The following is a 24,828-nucleotide window of genomic DNA, read 5'->3' as shown; positions in this document are numbered from 1 at the left end:
TTTGACACAGACTGAATATACATATTAATCGTTATGAATGCCTCAGCATTTCAAATTGTTAAAAAATGAACTGGGTCAAAGTGGGAATCCCACTATGAGCTGTAACACTCCTCCTGGACACCCGGAAATATATCGCTCAGTCGACAAGCAGTAAGTAGTCGGACACAATTTTCTGCTGTATTAACTTAAGGGCAGTGATATTCCTTCAACATGTTACAGATTCCTACGTTTAAAATACACTTGCATTTTCAGATGTACCTGAATCGTAACATGATGTTGGAAACAGAAGCACAGCACAGGTTGGAAACACAAACCCATTCTGGAAGACATAAGCCAAACAATTAGGCCCATATTTTTACTTTTTGACAAAAACCTGCTTTCATAAATCCCACTCGAGGGTGGAAATTGGAATTCCAAGGCACAGTTAGCCTTGGAACGTTTGTGGGCATTCACAAATTCCTCTCATTACCGTTTCACCAATGAAAATGGTAAGGTTTTTGTTCCAACACGGGACTACCATAAATCCCTTTCCTGGGTAGGAAGAGGTAAGGATCATCCTCAGATTGCATGGGGGTAAAGGTAAGGGGGTTTCTCTATGGTAAAAAATATTTTTCTCTTGGAGAAAAAGGCCGAAAATGTGCGGGGACCATCCTATTCCCCTTGTGCAACTTTCAATAAATACTCCTGGGAATGTTTGTGAATGTCAGAAAGTTGGAAAATTAAGATCAGTGAATACCCTAGTTGTAATTTTCTGACGTTATTTTTTAAACATGGCCAACATTTATAAATAAAACATCTCTGTGAGCAAAATAACAAAATCATCCAGCTGTTTAAGCATACTGAAGAAAATTAAAGAACATTTCTCCCTTCATATTCAAACAATCATAAGTTACATGCTCTTGCATAGCTAAGTACTGCTCTTGCCTTTACTTAGGGTTACCAGAGAAAGCTCTCAAGAGGCTGTGCGAGATTGAGATATTGTTTTAGTAGCAGGTTAACATTAGCCATACTAACAAAATTAACAAAAACACAGCTGAGAGGAATCTTCCATTCTGCTCTCCAGAGAGTTATTAGTACTGAAATACCATTCAGCAATGCATTGAAAACTTGGAAGAGATATTACTAATCATTCAGCCAATACGATACCCATGAGGCTAACATCTATGTAGTTTTAGGTTTGGATTAGACAAGTCTGTTACATGTAGTGGAGATGTCTGATGCAATATGCTTAGGGTTTTTCTGTTTATTTTGTTCTATGTAATGACTGACAAAATGACAGTGATAACAGCCATTATTCTGACATATATGAGATATATGTGCTAACTGCACTTCTTACTGTAAAATACCACCAATTGTGTGTGTCTACTTTTTCTAGGTGACACAGTGAATTTTTACGCTACTACATATACACCCCTGCAGGTATCAATTTCTGTAGCAGGGCTGTTTGACTCATAACACTCAGAATCTCGAAGAGTCTAACTCATAGTAGCGAAGAATGAAAGAAATCTGTATGTTCCTGTTTTATCTGAGCATTGTTTTTTTGGGACTAAGTAGATCTGATCAGTTACGGCCTTACTCTCAATATTGGTAGGTTTACCACAATTGGTAGAGTATAATTGTCCAGAAGATAGATAGATCTGTCTATCTATCTATCTATCTATCTATCTATCTATCTATCTATGAACCTGCTATTGTTTCTGATGCAGAGATTACAATCTTGACTACTAAATATTCAAAAGTTTCATAATTCAACAAGCATCTTAGGATACAATCAAACAAAATTCTAGTATGGTGGCTAAGAGACTTACAAGAATCATATAAAATTACAAAGATATATTAACATACCAAACAACATACTAAACAACACTTTTGAAGACATATACAAAAACAGTGTCTTTCGATATGTAAGTTATGATATGAATGTCAAAAAAGAAAAATAGAAATTAATATAGAAAATATAAACCAAAATGGTAGCAAGGGAAATGTGAGACAGAGATGCACAAACGTGTATCCTACAATGGAAAGAACCATCAAAGTAATACCCTAGAAGACATGAAAACCTTATGAGACAAATTGAGCAAACATTTGCTTGTGCAATATTTTCAAAATCTTACCAGAGGTCAATGTAGAAAGCAAGCAAAACCAGTCAATCCAATAATATTGGTAAGAGATACACTGCAATGCAAAATTATTGACCATAAGCATTCAATGTTCCAAACAGTATTACTAGATAGATTTAGAAAAAGTCAGAAATAAGGAAATAAAATACAATTCGAAGAAACCACAAAACCTCACCATATAAACAAACAATTTGCTTTCCCAAACAAAAGGTAGGAAAAAAAAAGGAGAACCAGCCTTCAGTACAAAAAGAATAAGAATCCTTAGCAAATAGTCAAATTATGTGCTCCCCAAGAAAAGAGTGGGGACAACCGTCAGTCAAAACTGGACAAAGTCACCAGAGTGTCTAATAAGACCATAGGGATAGAATGTAACATTCCAGATGTCATGCCATACTAGTACAAAAAAATATAAAAAAGAGGGAGGTCAACTCTAAGTAAAAAATGAGGCATAGTCACCAAAGTGTCTACTAATACAAGGGGTATAGACAATAACAAACCAGATGTCATGCAGGGCTAGACCCCTTTACTATTCAGTCTATGTCCAAAATGAATATACTACCATAATTATGAACTGTCTTAAATCTTGAAGTAGGTATTCTAGCAAACTTCATCAGGTCGGTGTTGAGTCACTAGACTGAAAAGTCCTGTCATACAAGCTATATAAAAAAAGAAAGAAAAAAACATTAAAAATACATAAAGAAAAAACAAACCAGGAGGCCACCTATCCTCATCCACAGTTGGACATGTAATGGGGCAAAAGCAGAAATACTGCAAAGGTAAACCCATAAAATCTATTGCACAACATTAGATTATTGAGAGGCTTCAGCTTACTCATTAAGGAAATACCAGCTGAAGGGTTTGTTGATGTTCCTTAGAGTAGGAGAGATCTTGCAGCATTTACAAACAAGCATCTGGCCTACCTTGTCAGACCACAACTGTCAGCCTCACGCTGCCCACATCGACTCATCCCGTCCTGTTGCATTAACATACCAGGCAACCAGTCACCACCAATCCTATGTCCCAAGGACAGTTGCAACCATCATGTGCCCCACATTAGAGGTTCTGGAGTCACAACTAGAAAAGTGGACAAACTGTGCCAAGGGTGCAGGCACATGGGGGTAGAGTGTGTGGGAGGAATGGTATGGGCCAGCGGTATGAGGCAGCTAGGGACAGTTCTGCCCAGGACACCATCTCCCAAGTCTTGGGAGCCTACCAACAATCCCAAGGCGTGATGGTCCAGGTACTTGCCATGATGGGAGAGATCAAGCAGCTGCAGAGGGACAACCACCAGGAAGTCATGCAACAGTGTGAGGCCCTTAATGCCAACATGGTCTCCCTAACAAGGGTGCTGAGAGATAGCAACACCACCCTTAACAGGGTTTGTGCACAACACCAGACCCCTTGGCAGCCAGTGGAATGGAGGCTCTGCCTGAGCAAGAACATGCCTTAGACAACGCTGCCTCTGTAGCTGAGTAACCCCCCCCCCACAAGCATGGTTGTCCACAGAGTGATCCTCTAATGACTGGTTCCCTTTGTGTGCCAGAGATGTACCCTGTTGACTCTTCTACAACCAATGTCAATGCCCTAATGAGAACATAAACCATTACTTAAACCTTCGCTGTTTAAACCTTATATATTTGCTCACATTCATCCTAATGTCCTGTGCACATGTAAATAAATACAACTAAAATACAACTTATGTTTGAGATTAATTTCTCATCTATGTAGAACAGTAGACTCAGCAATATTTTGCATGCACATGAATGACTCATATGAAGGAAATGTGAGAAGGGACATGACACAGGTTATGTCATGCCTGGGTTCAATACAAACACATTGACACAAGTGGAGAAACATCAATCCACATTTATTTCACTGTGCTACACATGGGCCGACCAACTATCAGGGATCGCGTAGTACAGTGAGTCCTTGGACCTTTCTGCATCTGCATAGGTGTCAGTAACTAACATTCCATAGACCACTGAAATAAAGCACATGTCAGACTTTGTCCATCCATAAAGGCAAACAGATTGGTAGAAAATGTCATTGGCTAAACCCTTATCAAATATCTATACCAAGCCTACCAAAATAACAAAGCCCATAATACATACAGAGGTCAGTACAACTGTCCCTACTCAGGGAACCTTCCACTTCCCATTGTCGGGTATTTGTAGGCATGCAACTGTGCCATGTCAGTCTTGATATAAATGGCCTGAAATAAGGGAACACAGTAACAGCCACATAGAAGACAAATAGTATAATTACCAAAACTATGAGAAGGTTGAGTGAATGGATTGCACTGAAAGACATGTTTCAAAGACACATGATCACACACATGACACCATTGGACCCAGATAACTTGGCAAACAGGTCTTCTGTGTAGAACTCATCATTGCCATCCCACTGTCCTGACACCAGGGCATGGGACTCATACACCACCAAAAATATGTGACACATTACCTGGATCCATCCTTGTCCACTTCACATGTCAGACCAGTGAAACTCACCTGCCGGTAATACAATTCAGAAATGTCCATATGAGGATGGCTTTGCAAAGAGATCTGGAAAGAAATAGTGGTGAACAAAGAGTTTAGGCAGGTAAAGGCAAACATGACCTAGAAAATACATGTTCCATATACAATGGTATCTCAGATTGTGCATTCTGACTGCCACTAACAAAAAAGGAGCTTATCACGAGTCACAACTCCATGTCCTAATTAACCTGAACTTTTTACTGCTAAGCAACAAATGACCTGTCTGATGGACACACAAAGATTCGTCTCAAACAATCCTACCCCCACACTACCCCACTGAGTCAGTCACATTACGACCATCACATAATAACACTCAGGTGAAGTACTGATTGATGAGCTCTGCCCTCATGTCTTCACCTTCTTCCTCATCATTGTCATCCTCACTTGGTATTTCTGCATTCTCACCCGGTGGAACTGCTGGCTCCCCCTCATCAGGGATCTGACACCTCAGGTTGATGATGTGGAGCATGTAGCAGGCCACAGTGATCTGACACACTTTGGCGGGTAAGTAGAGGAGGGCTCCCCCAGACTTATCGATGCTACAGAATCTTGCCTTCAGGAGCCCAAAAGTCGGCTCCACGACACGCTGTGTCCTTCCATAGGCCTTGTTGAAGCGGACCTCCCCTAGCGTGGTTGGGGACCTCACTGGTGTGAATAACCATGGTCAGTTTTGGTAGCCAGAGTCCCCTATAAGTAAACATTACATGTGTGCAAACATTAGTCTAGGGCATCATTACATTAGGCAGCAGACATATTATACTAACACAAATGACACATGTGATGTACCAACCTGCCAGGCCCTTTCTGGGTAAATTTGTGTCATCAGCTGTGGGATAGCGCTGTTCTGCATGACGAAGGCATCATGGACCGAAACTGGGTACCGTGCTCATGCTTGGGAAATGTAGAGGTCAGCCAAACAAACTATTTGCACATTTATGGAGTGAAAGTTCTTCCTGTTCTGATGGACCTGTTCATTCCGATGAGGGGGAACCAAGGCTGCATGGGTTCCATCAATAGCTCCTATTACATGTGGGATGTGTGAAAAACCATACAAATCAGCCTTCACATGGGCTAATTCCTCACGTTGTGGAAATATGATGTAGCTGTCCAGGTGTTTTAACAATACAGACAGTACAGCCTTAAAGACCAGACTGAGCACAGGCTGGGACATCCCTGCTGCAGTTAAAGCCACTGTATTTTGGGAAGATCCTGTGGCCAGGAAGTGCAGCACTGACATGACTTGTACAATGGGTGGTATGCCATTAGGATGACATATGGCAGGCATTAGATCTGGCTTCAACTGCCCACAGAAATTCATGATTGTCTGCCTAACTAGGCGGTAAATCTGAATCACATGTCGATCCTCTGGGGTCAGCATGTCTGCTAGTGGAAGATATACTGGAGATTGTCTGACCATTCTCATTCCAGGGTAACTAGGTGAGAGAAAATAAGGAGGTATGTCAATCACTCATTGTGTCCCTTGCAACTGTCAATATATATACATGTCCCATAGAGTGATGTGATGCCAGCTGAAACAGTTGAAACATGGTACACAGCACATACCAAAGGAAATAATTGCATATCAGTGATATGTCATCCCCTTGCCTCAAAGATGCCATGTGAATGTAAACAGATGCCTCTGTGAGTCTCTGTGATACGGACAGCTGACTAGGCATTTCATTAAAAAAATACAATAACTGTCTTGCCCATTGATAAGAGGGTGCTAATTGTGCCTCCAAAGATTCCTGAATTTAAGCTAGACAACATGACAACATGTCCCTTCATCTTGGTCAATGCCAGCACTGGATATAATGAGTAACATTTGTTTTCAAACTTGTGACGCATCAATAAATTAACTTTTTCGACCATCTAAGGGCTTTGAAATGGTGACTGCCTGACCTACCATACTAGACAATAGGAAACGACCACTAGCGGAATTCGTCATAGCTGTAGGCGTATGCAACCTCAGCGGACATTGCCATTAGAACACATTGCTACCTGTGGCAGTCTTTACCCAATGGCAGTGTCCAACGGTGATGAAGGTCCTGTACGTGGCGAATGTGACCTCCATCTCCTGGAGAACCTATCACTTGACTCCTGACACAGCTGCCAGAAAGACCTCTGCAACTCGAGCTGCTGTGTACTGCCTATGGGAGCAATCATGCCACATCCTACAGGTGGTAGGGGCCCTGCCTTCTCACCAGAAGAGCTGGAGAAGCTTTTGGAGGAGGTCCTACCCCCTGTGTGAACAGCTCTGTGGTGCATCAGAGGAACAGGTAAGAGTATCATATACACATATGTTGCTGTAGCTCGACTAAGCTTTGATTTGTGTAGCCTAGGCTTATGGGCAAAATTTCCAAATGTGCCCTTAAAGCCCTATAGGTACTTTCAGTGTGCTTAAAGGATTGAGTTCCTGGGCATGTCCCTATGTGAAATGACAGGTGTGGATTTCTGAGACAATGAGTATTCGTTGCTCCACTTCTGACTGTTGTACATGGGTACCTGAGATGTAATGGCAGCCATCATCAGGTACATACCATGATCAGATATGCTTGATGTGTTGTAAAATGACAGCAGGATGTGTTGATGCATGTTGGGGCCATTCAGTCCTATAGCACTGAATGAAGCACATGTGACTCTGGGTCAGATGTATCAAGATATCAGGTAGGGAATTCCAATAGTGATTTCTTAAAATTCACAAAAGCTATTTGCGAAATGCAAATACCGAATCGCAAAAAAGTTTGCGATTCGGTAACTGAAAATCGCAAAAAGCGAAAACGGCAAACCCGAACAGCCTGATGACATCACAAGCAGGAAGTGAGTCAGCCCATGCTGTTTTCAGATGCAACACCCATAGGAGCAGCGAGAGACACAGCCCAGCACCAGGGAGTCGGCATTGTGAGGAAGCCAGGATCAAACTGCAACATGGCCAATTCTGGCAATGGGAAGGAGAAGTGAGACAGGAAGAGGAAGCTAAAATTCAGTGAGAAAGAATTGGAGGTGCTTATTGAGGAGGTTGTTGGGAACCATGATAGACTCTTTGGCAGGACCTCACTCCAAGTCCGTGAGAGTGAGAAGTGGAAACTCTGGTCTGACATCCAGACAAAAATATGTACAGTGGGTGTTGCGCAGCGCTCTGTGGAGATACGCAAGCGATGGTACGACTTGCGGTCCCATGCCAAGGACAGGGTGGCCAGCAGGCTCAGGGAGGCAAGGAGCAGTGGAGGTGGACCATCCACCCACACACCGTATACCCCTATGGAAGACCTGGTGGAGTCTACACTGCTGCCTGAAGCTGTCAGTGGTGTAACTGACATTGACATCTCAGGGACACCCAGCCCCAGCAAAGGTAAGGCCAGTTATTATGTGTATCCCCACATGTGCATGTACACATGCCCTTAGGAAATAGAACATAGCTTGATGCACAATGAAAAGTAGTCCATGTCACATCTTACATACAACACAACAGTGCCTTATGGGAGTGGTAGTACACAACCCTAAGGTGAATACACAACATAAATAGCAAGATAGTGGCCAGCCACATAGAGAAACACCACAAATGACTCAGGGTGACACAATTTAATTGTACATTGAAAGCAACACTGTGGAAATCTGTGACAAATGCTAGAACTGACATGCTGCACATTGTCCTTGCAGATGACTCCCTCCCTGCTGCTGCAGGATCTTAAAAAGTGGGGGAAGCAGAAACACAGCCACAGTCAGAATCAAATACCAGGGCCAGATTACAACCTGGACTCAGATGAGATGCCAGAACACAAACCCACACCACCACCACAGGCGAGTCCCACAGGAAGACAGCAGTCCCTGCACCAGCGCCAGCGTCAGTCAACTCCCCTCAGGAGGCGCCACGATGCAGGCAGACAGGGCACAGAAGAAGGAGTGGGCCCATCAATCTTTGGAGACCTGGAAGCTTCCATGCTGAAGGTGCAGCGCCTGCAATTCAGACATTTGAAGTCACTGCACAGACAGTTTGTGTCTCACAATAGCAATTTGGGGTTACAAAACAAGCACTTGGAGACCCTGATTGAGGGACAGCACAGAGTTGTTGAAAACACCAAGGAGTTGACACAGGCCATTGGGGAACTTTGCACTGAGATACGGCAGGAGCGCCTCAGCCAGCGCAGGTGCCATCACCAATATCTGGGAAAGTTTGATAGCTTCTGTAGATAAATCAATCGGCTTGCAAGTTCAACAGCCCAGATATCATGGCGTACCGTTGCCACAAAGGTGGAGATGGCACATTGCAGTCAGGACATTGCACATGGACTGGTGCAAATTACCAACGTAGTGGATGCCATGCAAACAGCACGCAGTGCCACAACCAGCGAACTGGGTGTTGGTGTCAGTGAGGAGTCCTCTAGCCTCACCAGTCTGACAGTCCCTGTGATTGATCCAGGCGTTGCAGTGCCAGACACAGTACTACAGGTGAACCTCCTACTAGAGGTGCCAGCGAGGGCACTGAGCACTCAAGTGGAGTGCGTGGACATAAGAAGTGATGTTGAAAGCTAGAGGGGACCACCTCATCATGTAGAAATAAAGTCATCCTATGATGCTAATAGTGTGACACTGTTAATAGTTCATGTCAGCCCATTGTGAATAGCTATGTCCTAATGACACGTTGTTTACCTGAAGTCAAGGTTTTAAAGATGCTAACTACTGAAATACATATTATTGAAGTGGATTTGTCATTACTTACATAAAAAATGGTTGTGCGTGATGTCAGCACGTCTTTGCCTGCCTCCTGCTGCACTGGTCCTGTCTGCTGGTAGAAGGGGTGGTAAGGGATCATCATCCTCATCTGAATCTGGCTCAGTGAGTTCCACTGGTATGCCCCTGGTGGTTGCTATGTTGTGCAGGATAGCACATGTGGCAACAATTGTGCATGTTGTCTCAGGGCTGTCCTGTAGTGCACCTCCACTCCTATGGATGCACCTGAAACGGCTCTTCAGCAGCCCAAAAGTGCACTCCACCACATTGCAGGCAGCCCTATGTGCAGCATTGTACCTTCTCTCTGCTGGAGTGGCAGGGCTCAGGTAGGGTGTTAGCATATAGGTTCGCACTGCGTAGGCACTGTCTCCTGAATGCACAGAGATTAAAATGAGTACATTTGCTGTCTGAAGTCATGCTTACATCAATGCATTATTCTGAACTATCAAATTACCTAGTAGATATCCTTACCCAAACTCCCCAGCTTGCAGTCTTGTATGTATCACGCTGTAGAGAAAGATGTAGGAGTCATGTGTGCTCCCTGGGTATCTAGACACGAGATTGGTAATGATGTAGGAGGCATTGCATATCACCTGTATGTTCATAGAATGATGGTTTTCACGGTTGCGATACACATACTCGGTGGCCGATGGTGGACAGATTGCTACATGTGTCCTATCAATGGCACTTAGGACATGTGGGAACTGTGCTATCTGGTGAAAATTAACTTTAGTTTGTTGTAATGCCTGTGGGGTGTTGGGGAATCTTATGTACAGTTGTATTCTGCTCAGCATGGCATTGAGAAATGTGTTGACAAATCTAGAGAGGGCCCTCTGTGACACCCCTCCAGCTGCTGCTATGACCTCTTGATAGCTCCCAGGGCTAGGAGGTGCAGGGAGCATAATACCTGCAAATGTGTGTGTATGCTATTGGTCCTGTGTGTTGTGCGCTCCAGCATGGGTTGTAGCTCAGCTATCAGGTCAAGTATCATGGCTGAGCTTAAACTGTACTTCTCATAAATTTCCTCCTCAGTCTGCTCAAAAAAGGTTATGCGCACTCTGAAAATGCGCTCCTGTCTCCTCCTCTCTCTCCTCAAACCTGCCAAGATCCTCCTTCTCATCGCCATGATGTAGAGTGCAGCCATTGTGGAAGAGGGGCTGAGGCATTCTGGACCTCTTTATATAGGTTGCACCTGGTTACCACCTGGTTTCAGTTTGTGGTAAATTGCATGTGCAAACGGCCATTCTGCGAATAATCACAATTTCAAATTAGGAGATCGCTATCTGCGTTTCGCTATTCTGTATCACAATTAACGTTTCGCAAAAGCGATTCTGTAAATCATATCGCTATTTGCGATATGCTGTTTGCGATTCTAATTTGTGTCTCATTCACAAAAAATCACTATTTCTAATATTTCTTATTTTCCCACTGCGAATGCCTTTCATACATCGTAAAACGCATTTTTGCATTCGGAAACGGACATTCGTACCGTTTGCGAATACAAAAACGCTTGATACATCTGGCCCTCTGTTTTTTGAATCCCAGTGAACAGCTTTACTACCCTGGTGGGTGTTTGTTCCCACCAACAGATCACTCCTCACTAGTGCCATGGTAAAAAGGTGAGTTGGTTCTTGCTCTTTGTATTCAGCTATGTATCAGAGAGTATGTCTATGTCTGATTTGAAGTCAGGTATGGGCAAGTCATCTCACATGTTTGATGGTTTGATGATGTCTGATGTGTCACAGAATTATATGAAGCAGTGGTGCGATCAGACATGTCAACTAACATGCATAGCTAGGATCTTCACACTTGTTCCAAGGTACTTCCCCTTAGAAAGTGAAGAATGTATTTAGAAATGTGTGATGTCTCATCAGAGTTGACAATATGTATGTTGTTTACCAGTGTGCACATGCTACTTTTCCAAAGGGACACATATGTTGGTGTCAGATGTAATAATTTAACTGCCATGCTGATTTCCTGAAAGCAAACACATGACACATAGCTTGTCCATGGTATACTTGTGTATATATGGTACACAGGCAATTGTTGTCCTCTCACAGCAATGGCCCAAACAGTACTGTGTCAACATCATGTGTAATGATCAAAAGAGACCAGTGTGTTTGGAAACTTCCTGTTTCTCAAGAAACATATGTGGTGCAGGTATGGTAATACTTAAAGACCTGTGGATATGTTGATAAGTGTGACATGACTGTTGGCTTGCATCATGGTTGTTGCTCCAGTTATGTTTACATCACTTATGCGTTTCCTTTGTGAATACACCACAGACAGAAGCCAGACTTGCCATGTCTGATATGTGGGTATTGATATTGCTTCTCATTCTGTGACAAAATGGTTTACTTATGTTGCTGTTAGCAAGGTCTGTTACCCTCCTTCCGGTACAGCACAGTAGTATATTTGAGACATACACAATTTGGGAAACTGCTAATTGTGTGTGGGACTTTGGTGTGTACTTAGTTGGTCCTCACATAACCATTATTGTTTGTATTCTGGAGACATGTTTTATACATTTCTTGGACCAGAGTCCATTATCACTCGTTGCTACATCACAATTGGTGTGTCTGTGTGGCATGTGTACTACCTACTTGACCCACATTTGGCAGGTGTGACATGTTGATATGTCATATGATGGTATGTGCCCATTGTGATATTGTTGAATCTATGTCACTTGCTGTGTGTATGTTTTGTTTGAATCAGGCTTGCCTGCCTTTACTTGGCAACATATGTAATTGCCTGGTACATGACACCTGGGTCATGTATTTGTGTAGTAAGAATAGGGTCTGCGTAAATGTGAAGCTACCTTACAATAGGAATCAATTGCTTGTCTACTGGTTGACTATATTGTTGTGATTCTGTCACCTTTAATAAGTGGAATAGTCACCTATTCATGGTATGGTCAGTGTGATGTGTCCACTTCATTCATGATATATTGAGTTTCAGGTACCTTGCTTTGCTGGTGTGTGACAGCTGAGAAATTGAGGGACATGCATAATATTGTGTTGTTACATGATGTTGATACTTTATTGGAACTTCCGTGGGTTAGGGGGGTCAGTGGACATGATGGAATTTGATTTCTGAAATGGAAATGTTATTGTGTGTTTGTGATGACACTAGTTTAACATCTATTTTCAGCATCAGCACCGGCAGGTGAAGGAGATGGGGCACAGCCGAGTGGGGAAGCTTCTGGCCACGGGATTTCCAGTCACGGCATTACAGACACTAAGGGACCTAGTAGCCTGGAGGGTGAGGGGAGTGCCATGGGGGAGACGGGATCTGCTACAGCTTCATCTGAGTCCTCCTCCAGTGGCCCCTCCCTTGTGGTGGTGGACCCATCGGGAACCACTCCTGTACCATCTCTGTCTGCCACCACCAATTCTATCTCCACCCTCCCTGTAGCTCCCCTCCCAGTTTGCCATGTCTGCTCATCCAAGAGTTTAAGCGACTCCTTTGCCGCAGCACCTCTGCACCATCCCCTGCTCCCCCTGCTGCCCTCAATGAGGAGGCTATTGACCTCCTGAGGTCTATCTCTGTGGGTCAGACAGCCATTGTGAATGTCATCCAGGAACTGGCAAGTCAGATCCAGCAGAACAATGCATTCCTGGAGGGTATTCACGGTGCAATCTCTGGCCTACAGAGATAATTTCAGGCTCTGGCCTCCACATTGACGGAAGCCAGTCACCCCTTGTCTACCTTCCACCTCCACCCACCTCTACCCAGTCCAAATCCCCCATCCCCGACCCAGCCAAAGCACATGAGCAGGCAGGCATACATCCACCTCAACATCCAAGAGTAGTGCAGACAAACATAAACACGACAAGACACACCACCGGCACGCACACAGACAACATCCACCTGAAGACACAGCAACAGTCACATCCTGCCTTGAGACCCCCATCACCCTCAGCATCACAGACACAGCATCCGGCACACCTGCAGACACCACATCAACATTCACTGACCCAGTCACTACACCTATCCTTCCTGCAGACAAAACACCAGCAGACCTTCAGACATCTACCCTAGTCACCACCCCAACAGACAGCCACCCACCCACTACAGCATACCCCAGCACCTCCACTCCTCCTCAGCCCAAGACAAATAAACACCGTCACTCGCCCCCCCAACAGACACCCACCACACACAAGCATACCTCCAACACACATGCACCCAAGACATCCTCTCCTAAATGTCTTACAACCACTATCTCACCCTCCACACCCCTTCTGATGACCATCCCGGTGTGTCAAAAAAGTGTTCCTTTCTCACCCTGACCTTTTACATACTCTCCCTCCCCGTGACACCCTCGAAAGGACTGGTTTCCTCCCCAAGGCCATTCCTTCTACTTCCAAGGCCCCCCCAAATCCTCTGCCAGCTCCCATGCCCATCCACCAGTCAAGAAGAATTTACCCCTCCCAAAAAGTTCCCCCCTCTCAAACTAAAACCCACCCGTCCTAAGTCCAAGCCCAAATCCCCTTCCCCCGCCTCTGCCCCCCAATACTCCCGGAGGTGCTTGCCTGCCCTGTTGATGCCCCTACCTGTGGAGGTTACATGGAGGTCAGGAGTCAAGTTGGGGCACCATTTTGTGCCTTTGGTGCAAATTACTTTTGTATGTATGGATTGGCGAACAACCTTGAACTTTTACCTTTCTTATGAATATAATATATTATAACCAACCAGTTGTTGGTTTTCTGTTTACATCTTTGTCATGCATTTCCTTTCCTAGGTATGAGATGTTCCTGGCTGACATTGGGTGTGTGCCAGTATTTTGTTGTGTGCGCTGCTTGCTGCTTCATGATTCCTTTGAGCAGTAGTTGAGGTTGTGTGCAGTGCTATTGTCCCCATGAGGTTGGGTGTGTGTGTTCATGTAGCTGAAAAGTTGGTGTCATGGTACTGTGTTGTGTTTGTTGTGATATGTTTGTTGTTGTTCAGTGTCCCTTTGTATGTTTTGACTGTTTGAGTCTGTGTGTACTGTGATAGGTTCGATATACTGTGTATGTGTGTGTGTGATATGTGTCGATAGCTGGGTTGTATGATGGTGTTGTTGTGTGTGTTCCATCACACATGGTTGTACATGGTGCTGTATGTGTGTTGAACCCCTAGCCAGTGTTGGTTGTGAGTGTATGACATGTGTTTGCATTTGTGCTGTTGTTGTTACAAGTTTGTATGTGCTGACTGGGGATCTGTGAGGCTGGGCCTGTGCTGTGTTGGTGTGCGTCAATGTGTGGTATTGATGTGTGGTGTGTGTGCTGGCTGATGTGTGCATGATGTGTATGTGTGGGTGTCCTTGATGCAATATGAGAGTGCCTGTGTCACTATGTTATTACATGATGGTGCAGCCCTTCGTACCCCCTCCCTATGGTATCTAATTTGACTGTACCGATTTGTACGTTTAACATTTGCAACAGTTGAGTGTGTATGCACGGTTGTTGTCATCCTCGTTGGTGATGTCTACATTGTCTTTCGGCGAGCAGGAGCAGCAGCATGATGTCTAGTTGTGTTCCATGGCGGCTCCGGACATGTATGGCTTCTTAGAGGTGAGTGTCTCCTTTTATACTGTTTGTTTCTGCCTGGTGCTCTGCGGTAGTTTGACCATGGCAGTCACATTGGTGGTGTGCAGCCTTCTAACAGGTCAGTTTATGCCTCCAGTCAATCACGGCGGTCTGTCCTGCCTGGCAATGCCAGCAGTGCTTTGGAGGCCTTCTGTGTGCACTACCGTCAAACTCATAATTTGGCGGTCTTCTCCTCCAGCCTGTTGGCGGGCAGACTGCGACCACAACATTACGGTCACAGGACCACCAAACTTGTAATAACCCCCTTAGTCTTGTCCGGGCTACGGTCCCCGGCCCATCCTGTTATCCCATCTAGCATCTAATACAGCATACATAGATTTTTCAATTGCTGCACTTTAACATTAGTCGAATGTACTGCGCCTTCCAGAGCACCCCATGCAGCCAGAATTTCTGAAGGTACTATGTTCTGAGAGAAGGCCTCTCTCCATTTATCAGCAAGCAGAGTGCTATCATTTGCTCGTTGCTGGCATAGGGATTGATAGACTGTACTTATTAAAGACTTTCTAGGTCCATTTAACAGGCCCACAAGTATGTCAGAGCGTGGGGGTAGGACTACAAATTTATGCCTGGTGAAAAATAATCCCTAATCTGGAGATACTTAAAGAAAAAATGTAGAGGAAGCTCATAGCGCTTTTGCAAGTCTTCAAAGATGCAAAAGCCATTCAAATCATAGAAGTGTGTTAAACATAACACCCCATGGTTAAGCAGGCCTCACAAGTATAGCCGTGAAAGATTGCCAGTAACATAGGATTATCACACAAGGGCATGTCAGAACTAATAAGCTATAGAGAGTATTTGATGGAAATCTCCTGCCATATGTAAATCATGTCCCTAATACATTTGAGTCTAACCCGCTTGAAATAGTTGAATAGTTGGGGTCCCGAGGTCTCAATAAAAACAGGTTACATTCTTGTCTGAGTGCCAGGTGAATAGGGAGAGCCAAGGGGTCCTGATTGTCAGTAGTGAGTAAGATGCGGAGTTGCCCTGCAAACGCTGCCCAAAAATACAACTTAAAATCAGGGAGCTGGAATCTCTCTGGGTTATACGAAAGCTTAATAAGTCGAAATGGCCACCCTCCTGCCTATAGCCCCAGATGAAACTGCTAATAACACCCTTTTATTGTTTGCAACAAAGTTCACAACACGTAGAGGAATTGCACGTTAAATAATTTAGGGATTTAGGTAGCATGCTCATCTTTATAATGTTTCAGGGTCCAATAATACGTATTGGCAGTCGGTGCCATCCTTTTAATTTCTTTATGATCATTTGCATCAAGCACTCATAATTAAGCCTAAAGATTTGTCCCACCCGCGGCAAGGTAAGTAGCCGAGGATGTAACCCTAGGTAATGGACTTTCAGGCTGAAAATTGATGAGCACCTGGGCCTTATCTAAACTAAAAATTGCAGCCTGAGAACGTACCAAATTTGCTGGCTTCCTCTTTAATACAGTCTAAGGCAAGTGCTGGGTTACAGGAATATACTGCAACATCATCCGCATAGGCTCTGATTTTAAGTTCATTACCCCGAAATACAAAGATCTGGATGCGAATATTGTAATGGAGGGAACACAGATAAGGTTCCAAATATAGATCAAATAAAAGGGGGAGACCAGGCACCCCTGTCTAGTGCTCTGATAAATCCTAAAGGGAGCTTATAAAAGCCCAGCATAGGCCTGGTGGGCATATGGACTTTTATAGAAGGCCTGCACCCATTTAAGAAAGCAGCTAGAGAAGCCAAAAGCAGCTATCGTGACCCATAAGCTCTCACTCACTATTCGATCAAAAACCTTCTCTGCATCCAAAAGTATCATCCCGATATTGAAGCCAGCTTTCTCAGCAATATCAAGTTACAATTGCGGTATTTACATGTGCTGTGGTGTCGCGTCCCAGAATAAAGCCACGCTGGTAATACAACACCACACCAGACATAAGAGGGGCAAGTGGTGCAGCCAAAACAGTGGCAACTATTTTGGCATTTGCATTGATAAGTGATATTGGGCGATATGACCCAAGTTTTTCTAAAGGCTTGCCCTTCTTCAGGAAGACAATTATCTGGCTAGTATTCCAAGATGGAGAACCTCACCACTAGCCCCTTTATGCTGAATAACCTGACCAAACAGAAGTAAGAACATTTTCATAAAAAACTTATACAATTTTAAAGGAAAAGCATCATCCCCAGTCACTTTTCCAGAGGGTAAGTATATTATAGCCTGATTGATCACACAAATAGTAATATCCTCCTGGAGAGAGAAGAAAGACAGTCCACTAGCAGGGGCTATAATTAAAGCCCGAAGAAAGCACTCAAACCTGCCCTCCTCAAATGTCTCATTTAAACCATACAAACCATGGTAAAAGATAAAAACTGTTCCAAATTTGCCTCCAGGCTAGTATATACTGTGCCATCATCCCCTTTCAGGGAGTGGATACGGGACTTAGACTGCTTGTCTGCAGTTTGATGTGCCAACACTCGCCCCACCAGCCTTGTCATACTCATATTGGAGGGAGCGATACCTACAATACCTAGTGGTGACCTTTTCCTTCAAATCCCTACCTAACGTAGCTCAGTTCTTGGTTAGGGAAAGGTACAGTTTTTGCTGCTCATTGCCCCCCTTAAGAAGTTCCTGAGCCTGTATTAGCTCTAGCTGCATTATTAAGCTGGTGCATGAACATGCATCACGGTCAAAGGCTGCAACTACCAACAAAGACGGCCCTAAGGGCCAGATGTAGCAAACTTTTGCGAGTCGCAAATGGCCCGAATCGCTATTTGCGACTATGCAAAATCGGAAATGGGATTCAAAAACCCCATTTCTGACTTGCAAAAAGCGATGCGAGCCGTTTGCGACTCGCAAAATTTGCGACCCCATTTTGCGACCCGCAATTAGCAAGTCTCATTTTGCGAGTCGCAAAGCTTATGCAATTGCAACTCGCAAATTGCGACTAGTCGCAAAAAGCCCATTTTGCACTTGCAATTTACCACTAACTCAGAGCAGGTGGTAACCATAACCAAAGTATAAAAGGAGACCCAGAAAGCATCTGGGTTACTCAAGATGGCGGAGGTATACCTGATAGCAGTGAGGAGGAGAGTCCACGCCGCACAGCAGAGGAGGAGGAGGGGCCACAGACAGGAGAAGATATATAGAACAAGGCAGACTCTTTTTCAGCAAACTGAGGAAGAGCACAGCCATACTAGAATTAATTGATTTACTGAAACCACAGCTAGAACACCAGACTCTGCGTGGCTGCGCCATCCCTACGCATGTGCAAGTGCTATGCTCACTGCACCTCTTGGCCTCAGGGAGCTATCAGGGGGTCATTGCTGTGGCATGTGGGGTATCCCAAAGTGCAGTGTCAAGGTTCCTCAGGGCCTTCCTAGATGCCTTAGTCACACACATGTCTCACTTCATATACCTACCAAGGAATGAGGCAGAAATAAACAGCACCAAGCTGCACTTTTACAGGATTGCAAACTTTCCCCATGTCATAGGATGTGTAGATGGGACACATATTCAAATATGCCCCCCTTGAAACCTGGAACATCTTTTCCGCAACAGAAAGTGTACCCACTCACTGAATATTCAGGTTGTTTGTGACGCCCATTATGTCATCACTGACATTGCAACTTAGTTTCCAGGCAGTACCCATGACTCATACATTTTTAGGCATAGTGGGATACATCAACGCCTGGAACGTGGGGAATTTGGAGACGGATACCTCCTAGGTAGAGCTACAGACACCTTGCAGACATACACACAGGTCACTGTGCACACCAACCAGGACTTCCTAACAGTGTACTTTTTGTGCCCAACAGGTGACAGTGCATATGCTCTAAGGCCATGGATCATGACTCCGTTTTTAACACCCAGCAATGAATGTGAGAGGCGATACAACAATGCACATAAGAGGACCAGGAACCTTATCGAGCGCACCTTTGGACTCCTGAAAGCAAGATTCAGATGCCTCCACCGCAGTGGAGGTGCCCTCCAGTATACCCCCATTACAGCATTCAAAATTGTGGTCGCATGCGCCATCCTCCACAACATAGCCACCCGACGTGGGCTACCTCTCACCCCTGCAGACCCAGATCCTGATGATGAAGAGCAAGAGCAACCACATCGCCATCATGGGGATCGGAGTATAGCTAATCAAGGCAGACTGAGGAGGGAACACATCGCAAGCCAATACTTTGGAAGGTACGTGTCAACTCCAACCATACTCACCTATTGACCAAAAACACCATTTGTTAAGTGGAACAAATAAACTATTTAATTAGTGCAGAAATAGAACTATATACAAGTAATGAATGTTCATGGGCATGAAAATGCAAACCAGGCATGTGGCACATTGACGTCATGTGCCACTTCAACAGGACCAGGGTAATCTCTATGTCCTTCTGCGCCTCCTGCCAGCCTGGCTGGTCCCTGGTGCTTCTGCTGTGCTCTGCCTGGTACTCCTGAGCACCCTATTGTCAGTGGCAGAGTCACTGCTCACTGTAGAGCCCTCCTCACTGTCCTGGGGTGTTTCCCCTGTGCCCCTGGACAGATGCCGTGCCTCCATTAAGTCTATGATGTGGGTGAGGCGTCCCAGGCCCCTAGCCACATCCCCTGCGAAATGGCCCATTTCGACCTGGAGGCCAACTGTCCTCCTCGACAGGCCTGTGGGGTTCATCGCCAGCCTGCCGATGGATGTGGCCATCCTGTCTAGTCTGTGCAGGAGCTGACGGTCCCAAATAATTTGTCATAGTGCTGACAGCATTCATCTGTCAGCACCTCCAGCTCCCTCTCTGAGAACTTCAGTTTTCTCTTCCTTGGAGTTCCTTCCATGGCAGCTGCTGTTTCTCCTGTGTGCAGTTCAGCAGTTATAAAAGGGTGTGGTCCTGCCTCCTCCCAGGTGTATTAGTAAACTTCCTGGCTGTGATGTCATCATCATGTGCCAGGAAGTGTTTCCAGAGTGTTCTGGAGTGGTTTCTGGAGTGTTCTGCAGCACCTATAAGCAATTAACAAGCTAATCGCAATTTGCGACATCCACTCGCAAATTGCGAGTTCGTTTTTTGCACGGTTGCAAAAAGCGACCTCACAATCGGCGGACTCGCTCACTGCGTTGCGACTCCGGGTGCGAGCGCCCTGTTATTTTACCTGCATTTCGATTAGCGACTCACATTTTGCGAGTCGCATCAACTCGCAAATTGCGAGTCGCAATTTTTTTGTTTGCTACATCTGGCCCTAAGTCCCTTGTAATTTGTCATTTTCATTTCATTCACATATGTTTGTTAAACTCCACGCTTCAATCATTTGAACAAACTTTGTGCTTTCGATATTCAAACGCTTGTGAGGTGCTCATCCTGCTGTCATCAACAGTGTGTCCAAATACACATGTGCAATCACCTACTGTTTTAAAACCCAATGCACTTTGGGCTTTTTAGCCCTTCTTTAGGGGTAACTGTGAAGATGAAAAAAATTAAATAAAAAAAGAGGCCCTTCCGAGCTCATTAAGTGGAAATCAAACCTAAATTAAAACTAACCAGCCAAACAGACTGTCACATGTGTTATTCACATAACAAATGTATAACCAATGAAATTGACATGTGACTAATGTAGCCCCATGCAAGTGCCCAAAAATTCACACATAAACTCAATAAAACATGAACTCAATAAATAAATAGTGAGCGCACATGTTCCCCCTGTGAAAAAATCAATTAAGAACCAAATGCTGCCAAACCGCCAAAAACTTCATAAACAAAGTGTACAATACTCGGGCAGGAATGCTGATACCGTAAACACAAACCTTGAAAACAAATGTGTCTCAAATTTATCGATAGCCAGGGCTGCCGGTGTTGACATTAATCCTCCGCAAGTGAAAACAAAACTTGCCATTTTTAAAATGATGGTTACAGTTATCACGAGACCCATCACCTCATTTCAAAACTAAAATGAAATAAACTCTCAGTACAAAGTTCAAGTGCACTCACTGTACAATGTACGAGTGGTTGTTTTGTCCATGATTGGCCTATTTGGTTTACCAGTAAGTCCCTAGTAAAGTACACTAGAGATGCCCAGGCATGTAAATCAAATGCTACTAGTGGGCCTGTAGCACTGGCTGTACCACCCACAGGAGTAGCCCTGCAGTGTCTGTGTGTATAGTTTTTAAACTGCCAATTTGACCTGGCAAGTGTACCTTGCCAGGTTCAAACCTTCTCTTTTCATACATGTAAGGCACCCCAAAAGCAGGCCCTAGGTAGCCCCAGGGGCATGATGCAGAGTATGTTGAAGGTAGGACATGTGCTGGTGTGTTTTCACATGCCCTAACAGTGAAATACTGCCAATTTCAGTTTTCACTGTTGCATGACCTATCTCTCTCATAGGTTAACATGGGGTCTGCCTTTAAATGACTTTTAAGTGCAGTTTCCCTTTGGCAGTAGATAGAGATATGGAGTTTGGGGTCTCTGAACTCACAATTTAAAAATACAACTTTTGGTAAAGTTGGTTTTTAAATTGTCATTTGGAAAATGCCTCTTATAGAAAGTGAGCATTTTCTTGCTTAAACCCTTGTGTGACTCTGCCTGCTTGTGTATTCCCTGTCTTGATCGGACTGTTTGTGAATCTTCACTAGACAGTTACACAAAGGGAGCCGGAGTGTAGCCTGCATATCCTCATGGGCCATCTAGGCTAGAGAGGAGGGAGAAGTGGTCACTCACACCTGAAAAAGTCTGTGCCTGCCCTCACACAATGCAGTCTCTAGCCCTCTGATGTGAGTCGGGAGCCAGGCGTGGGCAAGACAGGATCTTGTCAACACCAGAGACTTTCCTTTCACGTTTGCAAACTTCAAAAGCAGAAAGGGTTATAAGTAGTGAACCCAAAACCACAGACTTTTAGATTCCTTCTGGACTCAAGAGGAACCTCTGTCAAGGAGAAGAGTTAGAGAAGGAGTACTTACCCTTTGCCTGTGACTGTGCTTTCCTGGGTTGGCCTGCAGTTTATTTTGCCTGAAAGAGGACAAAGACTGGACTTTGCAGCATATTCCTGTTTGTGAAGTGTCTCCAAGAGCTTGGATTGAGGTTGGCCATTGTTCTGAAGTCTCAGGGCAATGAAAGACTTCCTCTACCAGCACCAGACTCTCTGCTTAGACTCCTACCCTGACAAGTGGTGTCTAATCCAGTCCCTAGGCCCTCGAAAGGAATAGCAGGTGAAAAACCAAGAAGAACCAAGTGCACCGACTTCAGAAGACTCCGGAATGACGCTGCTGTCAGATACTGCAACACCACCTGCAACTGAACCAGATGTCCGTGACACCCGACTTTGACGCACCAGGTCGTGCCCGCCAGCTATCCACCCCGCTGGAAGTGCAAGGATCCAATGCTTCGCACCAATGCCGCCTCACCTCCAAAGCTCCACAGAAAGGACCCGACACCTCGCACCGACACCCCTGCTCCTTCGCTCCCCAGCACCAGAAGTGACGCTTCACCGGATCCAGTGATGCCTCGAACCCTAACTATTAGCACTGGTTTGTTTCCTCGTTTCCACAAGTTAGTGTACCTGAGGGTCCTTGTGACTTCGTGACCGGCGCCATTAGTGTCGGATTGTTGGGAACAACTCCATTACGATGCTTTAATATCACCAATTTGAAGCATTTGTGTTTCTAAGCACTATATTAAAGTTTAATATTCAAAAAATTCTTAACTTTGCTTGTGTATGTTGGATTTTTGTTGGTCTTGTTTTACTCGGACAAATATTGGCTATTTTCCTAACCTGGTGTTGAGTAATTTTGTAGTGTTTTCACTGTGTTACTGTATGTGTTGGTACAAATAGTTTACACATTGCCTTTGGGATAAGTCTGACTGCTTGTGCCAAGCTACCAAGGGGGTGAGCAGGGCTTATCAAAGTGGTTATCTCCTTTACCCGGAATAGAGCAAGGGTCCCTGCTTTGACAGAGTGCAAACTGACTGCCAACCAGAGACCCCATTTCTAACAATGTGCATTTTAGCTTTAGAAAGGCGGAGAAAGGCTACAACCACCAGGACACATCAAAGAATACCAGAAAACAAAAACTAGCAATAGTAAATTATTCCGAGCAATGGTGAGCAAGGAATTTGAAAAACAAAACTTAGGAAATTCTCAAGTAAAGACAAATGTACTCAAAATCTGTACTCTGTAGTCGATGATGTTAAGCATATTATTTACGCATAACAAAGGCCTGAATGATGATGTTGACATTAAGGAATGACGTTTCTTCTTACTTATGTGTGGTTGGGTAAGTGAGGCTGGTGTGGGTGTTGGAGGCTGGCCTGGTTTATACTGTGTACCTGAGGGTACTTACATCTTGTGCCAGGTCCAGTACCCTTATTAGTAGATTAGTAGTGTTCTAGCAGCTTAGGCTGATAGAGGTAGCTATTGCAGAGCAGCTTAGGCTGAAGTAGGAGACATGCAAAGCTCCAACTATACCACTTATATCATATAGCACTACATCATAAGAATCACAATACTCAGAGTTACTAAAGATAAAGGTACTTTATTTTAGTGACAATGTGCCAAAAATATCTTGGAGGATATACTCCCTTAGGAGGTAAGTAAAATACACAAAATATACACACAAACCAAAATCAGGTAAGTAAATAGTTAGAAAAGTAGTGCAAACACTGTAGAATACAATAGGATGCAATTGGCCTAGGGGCAACACAAACCATATACTAAGAAAGTGGAATGGACCACTGGCCTAGTGTAGTGTGTAGAGGGTCGCTGGGAGTGTAAGAAAAAGGGTGTCAAAGATACCCCACCCCAAGACCCTGAAAAGTAGGAGTACATCTACCCTACTTCCCCAGAAAAAAACTAAATTTGTGATAGTAGATTCTGCAAAGACCACAACTGACTGCACAGCACTGAAGACGGATTCCTGGACCTAAGGACCTGTAAAGCAAGGCGACCAAGTCTAAGAGTCACGAAAGTGTCCAGGGGGGTCAGGAGCCCACCAAATCCCAGATGAAGGTGCAAAATGGCTGCCTCTGGGTGGAAGAAGCTGAAGATTCTGCAACAACAGAAATGCCAGGAACTTTTCCTTTTGCACAGAAGATGTCCCACGGTGTGCTGGAGGATGCAGAGTTGTTTCCACGCAGAACGACCACAAACAAGCCTTGCTAGCTGCAAAGGTCACGGTTGAAGAAAATGGTGCTGCCTAGGCCCAGGAAGGACCAGGAGGTCACCCTTGGAGGAGGAAACAGAGGGGGTGCTCCGCAGTATAGAGAGCCCACGCAAAAGCAGGCAGCACCCGCAGAAGTACTTGAACACAGGTTCAAGAAAACTGAGCACGGCAGTCATCTCAACACTACAAAGGAGGGTCCTACGAAGCCAGTGGGCAACTCAGTGACTTGAGCAATGCAGGACGGAGTGCTGGGGACAGGGGCTGTTCTGTGCATGAAGGATTCCTTGCAAAAGTGCACAGAAGCACTAGCAGCTGCAGTTCACACAGAACACAGGATTACTGTTTGGCGTGGGGAGGCAAGGACTTACCCCTACCAAATTTAGATAGATGGACCACTGGACTGTTGGGGTCACTTGGATCCAGCTCCTGTGTTCAAGGGACCCCGCTCGTCACAATGAGAGGGGACCCAGAGGACCGGTGAAGCAGACATTTGGTGCCTGCATTAGTAGGGGGAAGATTCCGTTGACCCACAGGAGATTTATTCTTGGCTTCTAGTGCAGGGTGAAGGCAGACAGCCCCCAGAACATGCACCACCAGGAAACAGTCAAGAAAGCCGGATTAGGCACTACAATGTCTCTGGTAGTCTTCATGCTACTTTATTGCAGTTTTACAGGCGTCCTGGAGCAGTCAGCGGTCGATTCTTGGCAGAAGCCGAAGAGGGAGATGCAGA

General features: G+C 44.8%; 1 long non-coding RNA gene across 1 annotated transcript in view; it reads right to left on the bottom strand.

Moving 5' to 3' along the window:
• Positions 1 to 292: 292 nt before the first annotated feature.
• Positions 293 to 24,828, bottom strand: part of LOC138294117 (uncharacterized) — a 239,764-nt gene continuing 215,228 nt past the window's right edge. The window contains exons 2-3 of the long non-coding RNA XR_011203200.1: positions 2,115 to 2,175; positions 293 to 319 (exon numbers count right to left, since the gene is read on the bottom strand). This is a non-coding gene — a long non-coding RNA (uncharacterized lncRNA). The remainder of the gene's footprint in view (positions 320 to 2,114; positions 2,176 to 24,828) is intronic.

Source organism: Pleurodeles waltl, chromosome 4_2 (genome assembly GCF_031143425.1).
Source record: "Pleurodeles waltl isolate 20211129_DDA chromosome 4_2, aPleWal1.hap1.20221129, whole genome shotgun sequence".
NCBI classification, from domain to species: Eukaryota; Metazoa; Chordata; class Amphibia; order Caudata; family Salamandridae; genus Pleurodeles; species Pleurodeles waltl.
This window is presented reverse-complemented; position numbering and strand designations above follow the sequence as displayed.